The 11,680-nt window shown below is 50.9% G+C and overlaps 1 protein-coding gene across 1 annotated transcript in view; it reads right to left on the bottom strand.

Annotated features, from left to right (window-relative positions):
- Positions 1-359: 359 nt before the first annotated feature.
- Positions 360-11,680, bottom strand: part of FGFR2 (fibroblast growth factor receptor 2) — a 127,720-nt gene continuing 116,399 nt past the window's right edge. Inside the window, exons 18-20 of the transcript XR_010838801.1 lie at positions 2,221-3,095; positions 1,439-1,961; positions 360-393 (exon numbers count right to left, since the gene is read on the bottom strand). The gene's annotated coding sequence lies outside the window, so the exon portion shown is untranslated. The remainder of the gene's footprint in view (positions 394-1,438; positions 1,962-2,220; positions 3,096-11,680) is intronic.

Genomic DNA, 11,680 nt, shown 5'->3' with positions numbered 1-11,680 from the left:
CAGGACCTTGACCCCAGAAAGGATGGCACCCACCTTTCTGCCAGCACACCGTGGGGCTTGGCCCAGAGGTGGACCTGTCTCTTCAGGCAGGACGTGGTCCTCGCTGACTCCGAGGCCTCCAGAGGGCAGCCGACGATGATCAAGTCTGTGATAGGGCACAGAAACGTGTGAGTCATAGCGAGGCTTCACTCCACATAACCTCAGAGCAAGTGAAATTTACCTTCATCCCTGGAGAAAAAGACCGCGTACGGGAGGACCTTCAAAGGCGAGAAGTGATTTCTGTTGCTGATGGTTTTACGGTTTAACGAAAACACAGAGATGCCTCTGGTTTTTTTTCTTTAAGAACAGATACCTGTACATGTATAACTGAATCACTTTGCTGTATACCTGAAACTAACACAACATTGTTAATCAACTATACTCCAGTATAAAATAAAAAGTTTAGAAAAACCAAAAACAAATAGACAAACAAAAAGAGATGCCTTTATTTTTTATTTATTTATTTATTTTTTTGCGGTACGCGGGCCTCTCACCGCTGCAGCCTCTCCCGTTGCGGAGCACAGGCTCCGGACGCGCAGGCTCAGCGGCCACGGCTCACCGGCCCAGCCGCTCCGCGGCATGTGGGATCTTCCCGGACCGGGGCACGAACCCGCGTCCCCTGCATCGGCAGGCGGACTCTCAACCACTGCGCCACCAGGGAAGCCCGAGATGCCTTTAAATAGCGTGGGTGGGAGCACAGGTGACTTTTAGACCTGGCTTAGCTCCTCACTAGCTGTGTGACCTTGGGCGAATCGCCTTGGTTTTTTGTGCCTCTCTATATATGTTTAATCATCTATACATTGAGAGAAGTGCTTCTCAAACTGGAGGGCTCATCAGAATTACCTGGAGGGCTTGTTTCCTGGGCTCGGGCTCCGAGCTTCTGACTCAATAGGTCTGGGGTAGGACCTAAGAATTTGCATTTCTAACAAGCCCCCAGGATTACAGAATTGCTCAGGCATATTCAGGGGAAAAACAAAGTCCCCTTGCCCTGGATTCCCGGCAAAGGTCCTCTGATTGGACTGGCTGTGGTCTCCTGTCCACTCCTGAATGTGCAGATCGTCCTGGCCTTCTCACGGCTCCATCCCTGGAGCCGGCAGGTGAATCCTTTCCCCCAGACCACTCAGATCAGCAAAACAGAGATTGCCGGTAATTGGGAAGGGTCAAAAGAAGGAATAATGCCGGAGAGACAAGCAGCAAACACCTCCCTTGGTGTCAGAGGTGACACTGGAATCCCAGTGAGGTGCACTCCTCAGCCTCTGTTCTTTCCAGCCCACCAGCCTCCAAAGTGGACTAGATCTGGGAGGAGTCCTAGTTCAGGTCCCCACCTCCAGGGAAGACTGTATCTAAACATCCCAGACAGACGAACCCATCCACATCCTTCCAGGAGGCAGGTACTTACCTTGGCTCTCCTGACAGGTGTCCCCCGGGGAAACTTCAGCCACACGCAGGAGTCACGCTGGGTCACTCGTGTATAAACCCGTGTCCTGGACAAACATACAGAAACCTCTCAATCACACTTGGGCTTGCAGACTTGCACAGTGTCTGTTTGCTGACCTCAGAGACACTCCCAAAGGACGAGGGTGATGATGAAGATGATAATGAAGAGGCCAGTGTGTCTCTGCCTCTGTCCCTGAGGTCTGATGTTCCCTAGGAGGTATCTGTTCAGATCAGGATTTCAGGTTTTAGATGATTTGTTCCCCAAAGTGAGCCAGCCATTTATCAGCCTTCCTACCCAAGCCTCCCGTGGCTCACCGGTGTCTAGTAGCTGAGGAAGTAAAGAGCATAGAGATGGAGCTTTGGGTCTCCAGTCTGAGACGAAAATCTTAGCACCGGAAATGGATCCTGGGTTTGAGCCCCTCCTATGATCTTTACCTTAACTCTATCCAGAGGTTGATCAGGGCACTTGACTTGGGACTCATTTACTGGAAAACAGAATAAAGTCAGGATTCAGCCAGCGGACAGGCTCTGTGCTCAGGCAGGCTGAATGCAACCCAGGCTGTGTGACCTTGGGTAACTCATATAACCTCTCCACGCCCCAGTCTTCTCCTCAGCAAATGGAATTCTAACAGCGCTTATACCTCGAAGGTGGTTTTGACAGTTAAAATGTACAAAGTGCTCGAAATGGTCCCTGGCACACATGCCAAGCACATTATCAACATTAGCTACGATTGTTCAATTCACCTGGCATTGAAGACACGCCTCCTACGGGATTCGGGGACAGAAATTCAGAGATCCATAAAAATCCGGAATAATATCTTCAACACATTCATAGTCTAGGGGAAGATAAGACCCAAAGAAAGAGAAACCACAGGACACGATGACAAACACTATTGCTGAGCTTTGAATAAAATTCTAACTCCACGTGCAAGAGACCAAGAAAGACTTCCGAGGGCTGTGATGTTTGACCTGGGCCTTGAAAGAGTTTGCAAAAGAAAGGCATCTGGGGAAAGCCGTTCTAGAGATAGAGGACAGAACGTTGATGGGTGGAGAGGTCGGCTGTCTATGGAATGATGGGTTCAGAGTGACGGGAACATGAGGTCCCTCGGCGGAGAGTGGCGCGTGACAAGCCTGGAAAGTTGGTTAGTACGTCATGCTGCCGAGTTTGCATTTTATCCTGAGACAGCAGGGGCCAACACAAGTGTTTTTAAGCAAGAGAATGGAATGGGATGAGACGTGACATTTGGGGGACTAAAACTGGTAGCGGGGCGGAGGGTGGCCTGGCCAGGGAGAGACGGAGACGGCCGGGCTAGTCCGGAGGCAAAGAGATGGGAGGACGGAGCAAAGGCCGTGGTTATGGAGACGGGAGGGAGAGGGACAGAGCCAGGACAGGACAACGGACAGGAAGTGGTGACTACTGGACCTGGGAGAGGGCAAGAGGGAGGAGTCAAGGCCACGTCCAGAGTCTCCGGTTTGGGACGGCTGATGAACCTCCTGACCGAGTAAGGGAGGGAGGAAGAAGAGCAGACTTGAGTAGCTTGGCACGAACGGAGCAAATGGACACGCACTGGGCCATCTTCTGTAGGCCACCTCTTCATACTTCACGTGTCAGGTAATTCCTGAAAAATAGAAATGACTAAGTGATACAAAGTCGATGTTCAAAATTTCCCCCCAGAACAATCATCTCAAGCCTGGAACTCTATCTCCTGATCATTCAAGCCAACAAGATCATCAAAAATACCTGCAAAGGGCAGGCAAGGATCAAAACAAGCATAACAAGCAAAGCAGTGCTGGGAAGGCAACCTCCTCTTTTTTTTTTTTTTTTTTTTTTGTGGTACGCGGGCCTCTCACTGTTGCGGCCTCTCCCGTTGCGGGGCACAGGCTCTGGACGCACAGGCTCGGCAGCCATGGCTCACGGGCCCAGCCGCTCCGCCGCGTGTGGGATCTTCCCGGACCGGGGCACGAACCTGCATCCCCTACATCGGCAGGCGGATTCTCAACCACTGCGCCACCAGGGAAGCCCGGCAACCTCCTCTTAACTCGTAATTGAATCACGTCCACGGACTCTTGTCAGGTGATATAAATTAACACACTTAAGAGACATCCACGCTAGGGACTCTACCAAGGCCCCATGTCTGTGTCTGCCCCAACTGGGAATGATGGACAAAGTCCGCTTTCATGCAATCCTCTCCCAATCGAAAAAGAAAAAACCAATTTTAACCATGGAAATAAATAGAGACGATGATGGCTTTAAAATTAAATGTTGGAAAAATGTCATGCAGCAAAATCCCAAACCGCAAACGTGGTCGAGGATGCCGCAAACCACACACGCACGTCAGGAGTGAAAGATGTTTTGAAAGAGTCCTTGAAATAAAGATTCCCAGTTTCCACTGGGGGAGGACCAATTTCGGTCCAAAACACATCTTTATTGCTGGGTTTTTAAAGCCCAGAAAAGTGTTCCTAATGGAAAGGCTGACCGGCCTGTCCACACACCACACCAGCAAGATTGCAGCTCTTTAAGAAAATGAGATTTTTCCTTTGCAACTAGGTCAACGTGGGAAGAAAACAAGAGTTTCTTCTGGAAAGTTCACAGTTTTCAAATGGGACGTTAGGAAAAGAACTTCACTTATGGAATGGGATGCCTTATTGCTTTCTCTTTTACCTGAAGCCAGGTTAACTGGTTGAGAGAACAAAGTGGCAGAAAAACAGGAACCACCTGTGGTTCAGAAGCGCTGCCTGCTGGGCTGGGAAGACAGACCCTTCCTAGGTAAGCAAGTTCTACTCGGGTGCCACAGGCTCAGGCCCACCGAGCCCAGGCAGGGGCATCGAGAAGTGAGGCTGGCCAGGTAGGGGCTGACAGGTGGAGCTCACGTGCCTGGTCATGAGGGGGGACAAATGCTAATCTGCTCTGGCCACTGTAGCCATGTGACGCCAGTGTCACCAACATCTGAATTTCCAGGAGGAGCTTGAGAGATGCATGTTTATGTGAAATCTTCTGAATTTTAACACTGAGAACCAAGTCCAAAAAAACTGAAACACAACCATAGGCCAAACGCAGCCCAGCTTGCTGGCACCGTGTGAGACCTCTTCTCTCCCGTGCTAATCAGGATCGAGGCAGAATTTCAACATGTCAAGAGAAGGAAAGAAAAGAGAGGACTCGTTTGTTAGGCACTATCTTGATACTAGAAGCCGGGAGACTTGGGTTCCTGTCCCAGCTCTTTGGCTAACTCCTCGGTATGTCGCTGGGCGGCTGCCACCTCCCCCTTCTCCGGGCCTGTGAAAGGAGGGGCTAGGATGAGGTGAATTCCAAGCACTTGGCCACCTACAGCCTGGGACGCTATGCCCTCAGCTGATGGAAACCATTCAATGCGTTAGAGGTGTTTTCTGGGAATCAGAGGTGACCCTGAGTTAATGGTTCAGGAATTCAGGTGGGTGCAGCCCTCTGTACTCCCCTCTTGGTTTTCAGGTGACTTCTCATGAGGAATCTCCCTAACCTCCAGAAGGGAAAAGAGCTGATAAACTGAAGTCTCAGTGAGGCTCCTGTGATATGGTGACCTGTTTTCCCACCCCTGTGTGCTCCACAGGGATTTGCTGAGGCATTGACACTCCAGGCAACCTCACCACACCTCAGCCTCACAATAAGCCTGGAAGGTGGCTACCCTTGTCCATTTCTTTGTCTGCATTTTGAAGATGAGGCAATGGAGGCTCAGAAGTGTTCATCATCTTACCCAAGGCCACACAGCAAGGAGAAGGCCAAGAGAAGGTCACAGTAAACTGAGGGTGGTCTCTATCGGGAAAGGCTGGCCCACCCATTTCTAGGCAATAAAATCCCAAATACTGTAAGAAGAGAGAGTGTCTCAATTAAAAATGGGCCATTTTCAGCATCTTTGCACACTCCTCCCCTCCTACAACTTTCCTGGCCACGTGGAGACAGCCGTGGGTAGCTCTGCGTTAGGTCCGACTTAACACCTCCATCTGGGACCACATTCCTGTTGTTTTGAAAGATCAACCGAGTAGCCCACCCTCCTTCTAGATAACTCAGTTTAAACAAAAACAAAAACAAAACAAAACAAAACACACAGGTTCGTTACCTGGAAAGAAAATCGCTTTTTCTCCTTTCTCTTTGATGGTATTTTCTTTCAGAACCCCGGATGTGGAAAAGGACAGGATATTGACTGTGTTTATCTGACAAGCGCAGGGGCCAGGACTGCGGGGCCGTCCTGACATCAGAGGAGACGTGGCAAGTGTGCCTTTTTCTCCAGAGAAATGACGTTCCCCTGTGCCCTGGGAGAACTGGGTCTCTCCTCCTCTGGAACCACGTGCCTCGAGCAGCCAGAGAGAACCAGAGAATCCACTCCGTCTTGTCCGCAGCAGAGGGTCACCCCCCACGGGACCCAAGACTCATTAGCTCACGCCCGAAGCTCCCCTGTGAACCCGGGGGTCTGGGCAGAGGTGTCTTCTTCGTGACAGAGACCTTAAGGTTTTCTATTTACAATCCCGCTCACAGTTACTCTTTAGAGCTGTTTCTGTTGTGCCTCTTTCCAGGGCTTTTCCCAAAGTTACTTGCAACAGCTGTGTTGGGGGGGGCGGGGCCCGCGATGATAACCGCCCCTACATTACAGATGAGAAACGTGAGGCTCAAAGGACTGAGTGGCTTGCCCAGGGCCATCTGGCTGGGGAGGGCTGAACTGGGTCTCAAGCCCAACTCCTGAACTCCACTGGGCTGGGCGGCCTGCCTCACCCTGCTCCCCTCTCACCCCCACGTGAAGGCCGAGAGGGCTCCCTGGGGTCCATCCAGTGAGGGCGGGCAGGAGATGCCAGCCCTGGCTTTGAAGCCCATGGCTACTCAGGAGCTACCCCACTGGCTTGGAGAGAGAGGTGTCGTGTCTACAGCCCCTCGCTGAGGTCTGTGGAGAAACCCAGCCTGTATCCCTGGGGGGCAAGGTCTGAGGGCTGGACATGAGACCAGGAAGAAAAGGAGAGAAGGAAGAGAGGGAAAAGGACAGCTATGGACTGAATTGTGTCCCTCCCCAACTCACGTGGAAGCCTTTGTTCACTCATGTGGCCGCATGTGGAGATAGGGCCTTCAGGGATGTAATTAAAGATGAGTGATGTCATAGGGTGAGGCCCTAATCCAATAGGATTGGTGGCCTTAAACCAAGAGGAGGAGAGTCCACCCTCCCTGTCCTGTCTCTGTCCCCACAGGCATTGAGGAGGGGCTCTGTAAGGACACGGAGGGAAAGTGGCCATCTGCAAGCCAAGGAGAAAGCTCTTCCCGAAACCAAATTGCCTGAAACCGTGTCCTGGACTTCAAGCCTCCAGAGCTGTGAGAAGTGAACGTCTGTTGTTTAAGCCCCTCAGTCTGTGGTATTTTTTATGGCTGCCCAAGCAGACGAAGACGAGCACAAACTCAAAGAAGAGGGAGAGAGAGCAACCTGGCTGTGGCCAGCCACCACCCAGGGTGCATCACGCCACCCTCACCCCTCAGTTCCCATGGCTGATACCCTCCCCCGGACCCGAATCTCTTCCATCTCCAGGAGGCCTATTCCACAGAGGCCTGTGCTGAGATCTACCCCAGTCAGCCCAGGTAACCATTTTTTCCTTAAAAACTCCCCTTCACACGGACAGATGTTCTCACTGTTGATCCCTTTGTCCACCAGAGAATGACCCTCAAGGCTTCCTCTGAACCTGGGTCATGTGCCTTCCTCCTCAGCCTGTTCTATCCTCCAAGAAGGTCAAGTATGGATCACCACCTCGCCCAAAGCTTTGGGACTAACTGCTGGGCAGTTGCCGGAAGTATGCGTATTGAGGAAAGTCTCCCAAATCTAGAAACAGGCCAGCTCGGGTTCGGATCCCAGTCTCCCACGTGGCAGCTGTGGAACTGTGACAACACTGCCTCAACTCCCTGCACCTGTCTCGGGAGAGCGGTGCAAACACGAAAGGAGATGCTAGGAAGACCCACCCCCGCTGAGTCCCCCTTCTCGCCAGGGTCAGGCAGGGAACGGGCTTACTGCTCTGTCCAGTCAGGACACCAGAAGGCCCTGGATAAAATGGGAGCCTCCAGATCCACCAACCTGATTGTAAAATTATTTGAGAGGCCACCAAGTCTCAAATATCCCACCCTCCTCCTCTGTAACCGGTTGAATAGTGACACCCCCCCCCCAACTCCCAAATATGTCCATAACCTAACTAACCTGGAACCCGTGAATACGAACTTTTGGGGAAACAAGGTCTTTGCAGATATCATTAAATTAAGACTTTCAAGATGTGATCAACCTGGATCATGAAGGTGGTCCCCTAGATCCAGTGACAAGTGTCCTTATCTGAGATGCACAAAGGAGGAGAGATCATAAGGAGAAGAGGAGAAGCCGTGTGAAGACAAAGGCAGAGATGGCATTGATGCAGCCACAAGCCAAGGCATGCCTGGAGCTACCAGAAGCTACAGGAAGCAAAGGCAGATTCTCCCCTGGAGCCTTTAGAGGGAGCACAGCCCTGTTGATATCTTGATCTGGGTCTAGAATGGTGGCAGAATAAATTCTGCTTGTGTTAAGCCACCAAGTTTGTGGTAATTTCTTACAGCAGCAAGAGGGAACTGTAGGACTATTCAACAATGAATAATGGCTAATACACCCTCCATCCCTGGTGCAGCGCTGGGCCCACAGCACATAGTTCGTGACTGGCTGGCTTGGTGGAGAGTGCTGGAATGAACCTCTACATCGTCTCAGAAGTTGTCCCCTGACAAAGCAACTGCACAAACGTCCTTTGGGACCGTATTAAAGGGCCGTCTCCGCAGGTATCATCCCCCTTTCTCCTCACCCAATGTCAACTCTACCCAAATAGCCTTTCCTCCTCTGGAAACAGGGTGCGGCCACAAATTTCCAGAAGGCACCGTGACCCCTTGGTTCTGCCTCATGGGAGCTGAGTAAAACACTCCACTGGAGCCTCCCTTTGTACAAACTCTGATAGCGTTTCAGCTGTGCAGGACAGACACTGCCCCGCGTTGATCACGTGGCGTAGGGCCCCGCACCAGCCGGAGTCACGCACGACTTCTTAAGGGGCAAGAAAGGATGCTCCGTGTTCCTCGCTGCCTGCGAGGGTTGGGGAGCAGGGGTGGTCAGGAGTGGTGAGAAACTTGGTCTGGGGGACTTCCGGGGAGAAGGCCTGAGAAATGAAACTGTTCAGGCTAATTAGACCTCTCAGAAGAGGGGGGCAGTGGCGGGGAGGGGGGTTAGGGACGTTTCAACGCCCCCTGTCCAATCTCCAAGCCCTGAAATGCAGCAACATCAACAACTGAACCATTTGATTTACATAAAAGCAGAATGCTTGCAATGCAAAAGCAGCTCCAGAGCCACTCCCTAAATCCTCAAACCACCTTCCGCACCAATTTCAGACCCTCCACCAATTCTGTGAAAAAATTCTGGAACCACCTATGCCCTCCCACCTCTTTCCTTCTTAATAGCCAGTGTGCTCCTCTGCAGATGTGGAACTGATCTGAACTCTCCTAAGGTGTGCTTTGGGTCCCATGAGATCTTAAGTAACCAGGAGGCCCTATGTCGTGGGGCGACCAGAGGAATTTGGAATACTTTTATTTTTCTGAAAAGCTCTGAAAACCTCATCTACAATGGTGCGTGTGCACACACACAGGCAACCACAAATCCCTGCCCGGCCTCTGCCCAGGGGCCCCTTCTCAGGTTCTCTTTGGGGCTACAGGTGCCATGTAAATCAGGTCAGGCCAACAATGTGTACCTTGCAGGGGATACCACTTACATCCTCGCCTTCTCCCTCGCACCCGCCCCGGTCTAGGCTTTCACCCTGGGGAGATGCCAAAGGCTCAGCTTCCCCAGAGCAGCTACACACACCCCGGCTTCCTTTCCCAGGGGTCCGCTTCATGTCACATCTCCTGCACTTGACTAAACTCACCTGCTTTCAGGTCAGAAAAATAAGGGCTTAGTGCTTGATTTGCTTTAAACCTCATTTAGAAGACAAGGAAAAAGCTGAAACCAGATCTAAGCATTTTTATTACCGGTCTCCATTATCTGTATACATTTATTGCATATGTAGGTTTGCTTTTTTTTTTTTTTTTTTCTGGGTCTGTGTACGTGGGAGAGTTGCTTGTTGATTTATGGGATAAGGGGCTCTGTCATTTCAAGCCTTCAGCAATCTGACCTTTCGAGATAACTTGAACTCCAGCTTTAGGGAAGCAAACAGAAGTCACGCTCAGTGATGGGTCCAGGTGAACTCAGGCAGCAGCAACATGATGTGTCCTCTGATGGCCTCCGTGTTCCGGGAGAAGTCTGGACCAGAATGCGTGCCTACCATCTCATCCGTGAAAATCTTAACGCACGCGAGAACACCGGAGTGATGGGAAATAAGGTGCAGCCAACAAGACTGTAAAGAGGGCCGCCCTGCCTCCTGACCACAGTGTTCCAGTCCTGCAGAGGACTACAGAGTGTGACGGTCCGAAGGTGCTCTTTCGCTGGGAGAGATCAGATTTACTTCCTGCCAAACAAGCATCATTCAAATCCGAATGTCAACCTCTCTCCTTCCCCGCTTCTGCAAGAACCACGTTGTTTATTTAGGCTTTGGTGTGGGGCTCTCTGTGGCAACCTGGTTTGGAAGAGTACCGGGCATGCTGGTACACGGCGCTCCAGGGGAGAAACGGCGCCAGGAAGCCTTGCCTCGACACATCACACTGGCTGCTAACCGTCTCCAAAGGATCTCAAAACATCCCGCTTGGCCAAAGGGTATTTTTCATGACTTTCATCCCCACCCGCCCAGGCCTTTCAAGGGGACCCTGATCCTGAAAGCATCCCCCAGTTTCAGAACCTTGTTATTTGCTACTATCCTTGAGCACAAGCCACTTGAATGGGCCTGGCGTCCACCCGGTACACCATCATCTAAGCCAGGGGTCCGCCAACTTTTTTGTAAAGGGTAACAGATAGTAAATATTCTTACTTGTGGGCCATTTGGTCTCTGTCGAAACTACTCAACTCTCCGATATGATATGCACTGAAGTGGCCATATACAATAGATAAATGAATAAGCATGGCTGTGTGCCAATAAAACTTTATTTATAGGCACTGAAATTTGAGGGTTATGTAATTTTCACACGTCACAAGATACATCTTTACTATTTTCTTTCAACCATTTAAAAATGCTTAGCTCGCAAGCAGTACAAAATAGCAGGTGGGCTGCCAGATTTGGCCTGTGGGCCATAGTTTGTCCACCCCTGTTCTGCACAAGAGCGAGACAAGCTCCCCCCCTAGCCACACCCCTAGCCCCAGTAATTTCACTGCCAGTTTCTGGTTTAACGTTTTGGCTTTGCCTTTTTCATTCCCGGCTCTGGCTACTACGGGGTGATGGCCAAAATGAACCAGGAACTTTTGTATTTCGGTTAAATCTAAATCCACTTGGAAGCAACCAAAGGGCTAGTCTCCTGCGGAATAAAGACCTGGCCAGAAAGGAGTCTAGGTTTCTGATTTCCTCTCCTGCTGTGTTAGTATATGCACAGATACAGTTAGCCTTTTTCCAGAAGAGGCAGCAAGTCAAGTCACAAAACAATGTAAAAAGGCAGCTGAGTAAAGGCTATTCTGAGTAAAGGCTCTGGCCATCTTCTCCCATTTAAACTTCTGCAGTAGGATTAGCAGCAATGAGAGATGCCTGTGGTCAGCCAGAACCCCTGATGAACTTCCCCACAGAACGGAGAGAGCTTATTTCAATATTTCCAACCTTGTGTGGGAACTTACGCTCACTTCACAACTGCCGAAGATTCACTGGGACCGCCCCTGGACAACTTACACTCATAATCCTTGGACAGCACTGCTTCAAGCCTCCTCTATTTTTTCCATGTGATATTTCCATTTGTCACGGTACCAGTTTTGATTTGCTTATAATGACATCACATGCAGAGCCAGAGAGGAGCTTCCCTTGCAAAAACCCTTCCAAACTTTTACATTTTTGGTCTGGTCTGCTTTTTTTTTTTTTTTTTTTTTTTTTTGGTTCGCAGGGCCTCTCACCGTTGTGGCCTCTCCCGTTGTGGAGCACAGGCTCCAGACGCACAGGCTCAGCGGCCATGGCTCACGGGCCCAGCCGCTCCGCGGCACGCGGGATCTTCCCGGACCGGGGCACGAACCCGCGTCCCCTGCATCGGCAGACGGACTCTCAACCCCTGCGCCACCGGGGAAGCCCCTTTTTTTTTCTTCTT

The sequence above is a fragment of the Kogia breviceps genome, chromosome 2, assembly GCF_026419965.1.
Source record: "Kogia breviceps isolate mKogBre1 chromosome 2, mKogBre1 haplotype 1, whole genome shotgun sequence".
NCBI classification, from domain to species: Eukaryota; Metazoa; Chordata; class Mammalia; order Artiodactyla; family Physeteridae; genus Kogia; species Kogia breviceps.
Note: the sequence above shows the minus strand (reverse complement) of the source record. Positions and strands in the feature narration are given on the sequence as shown.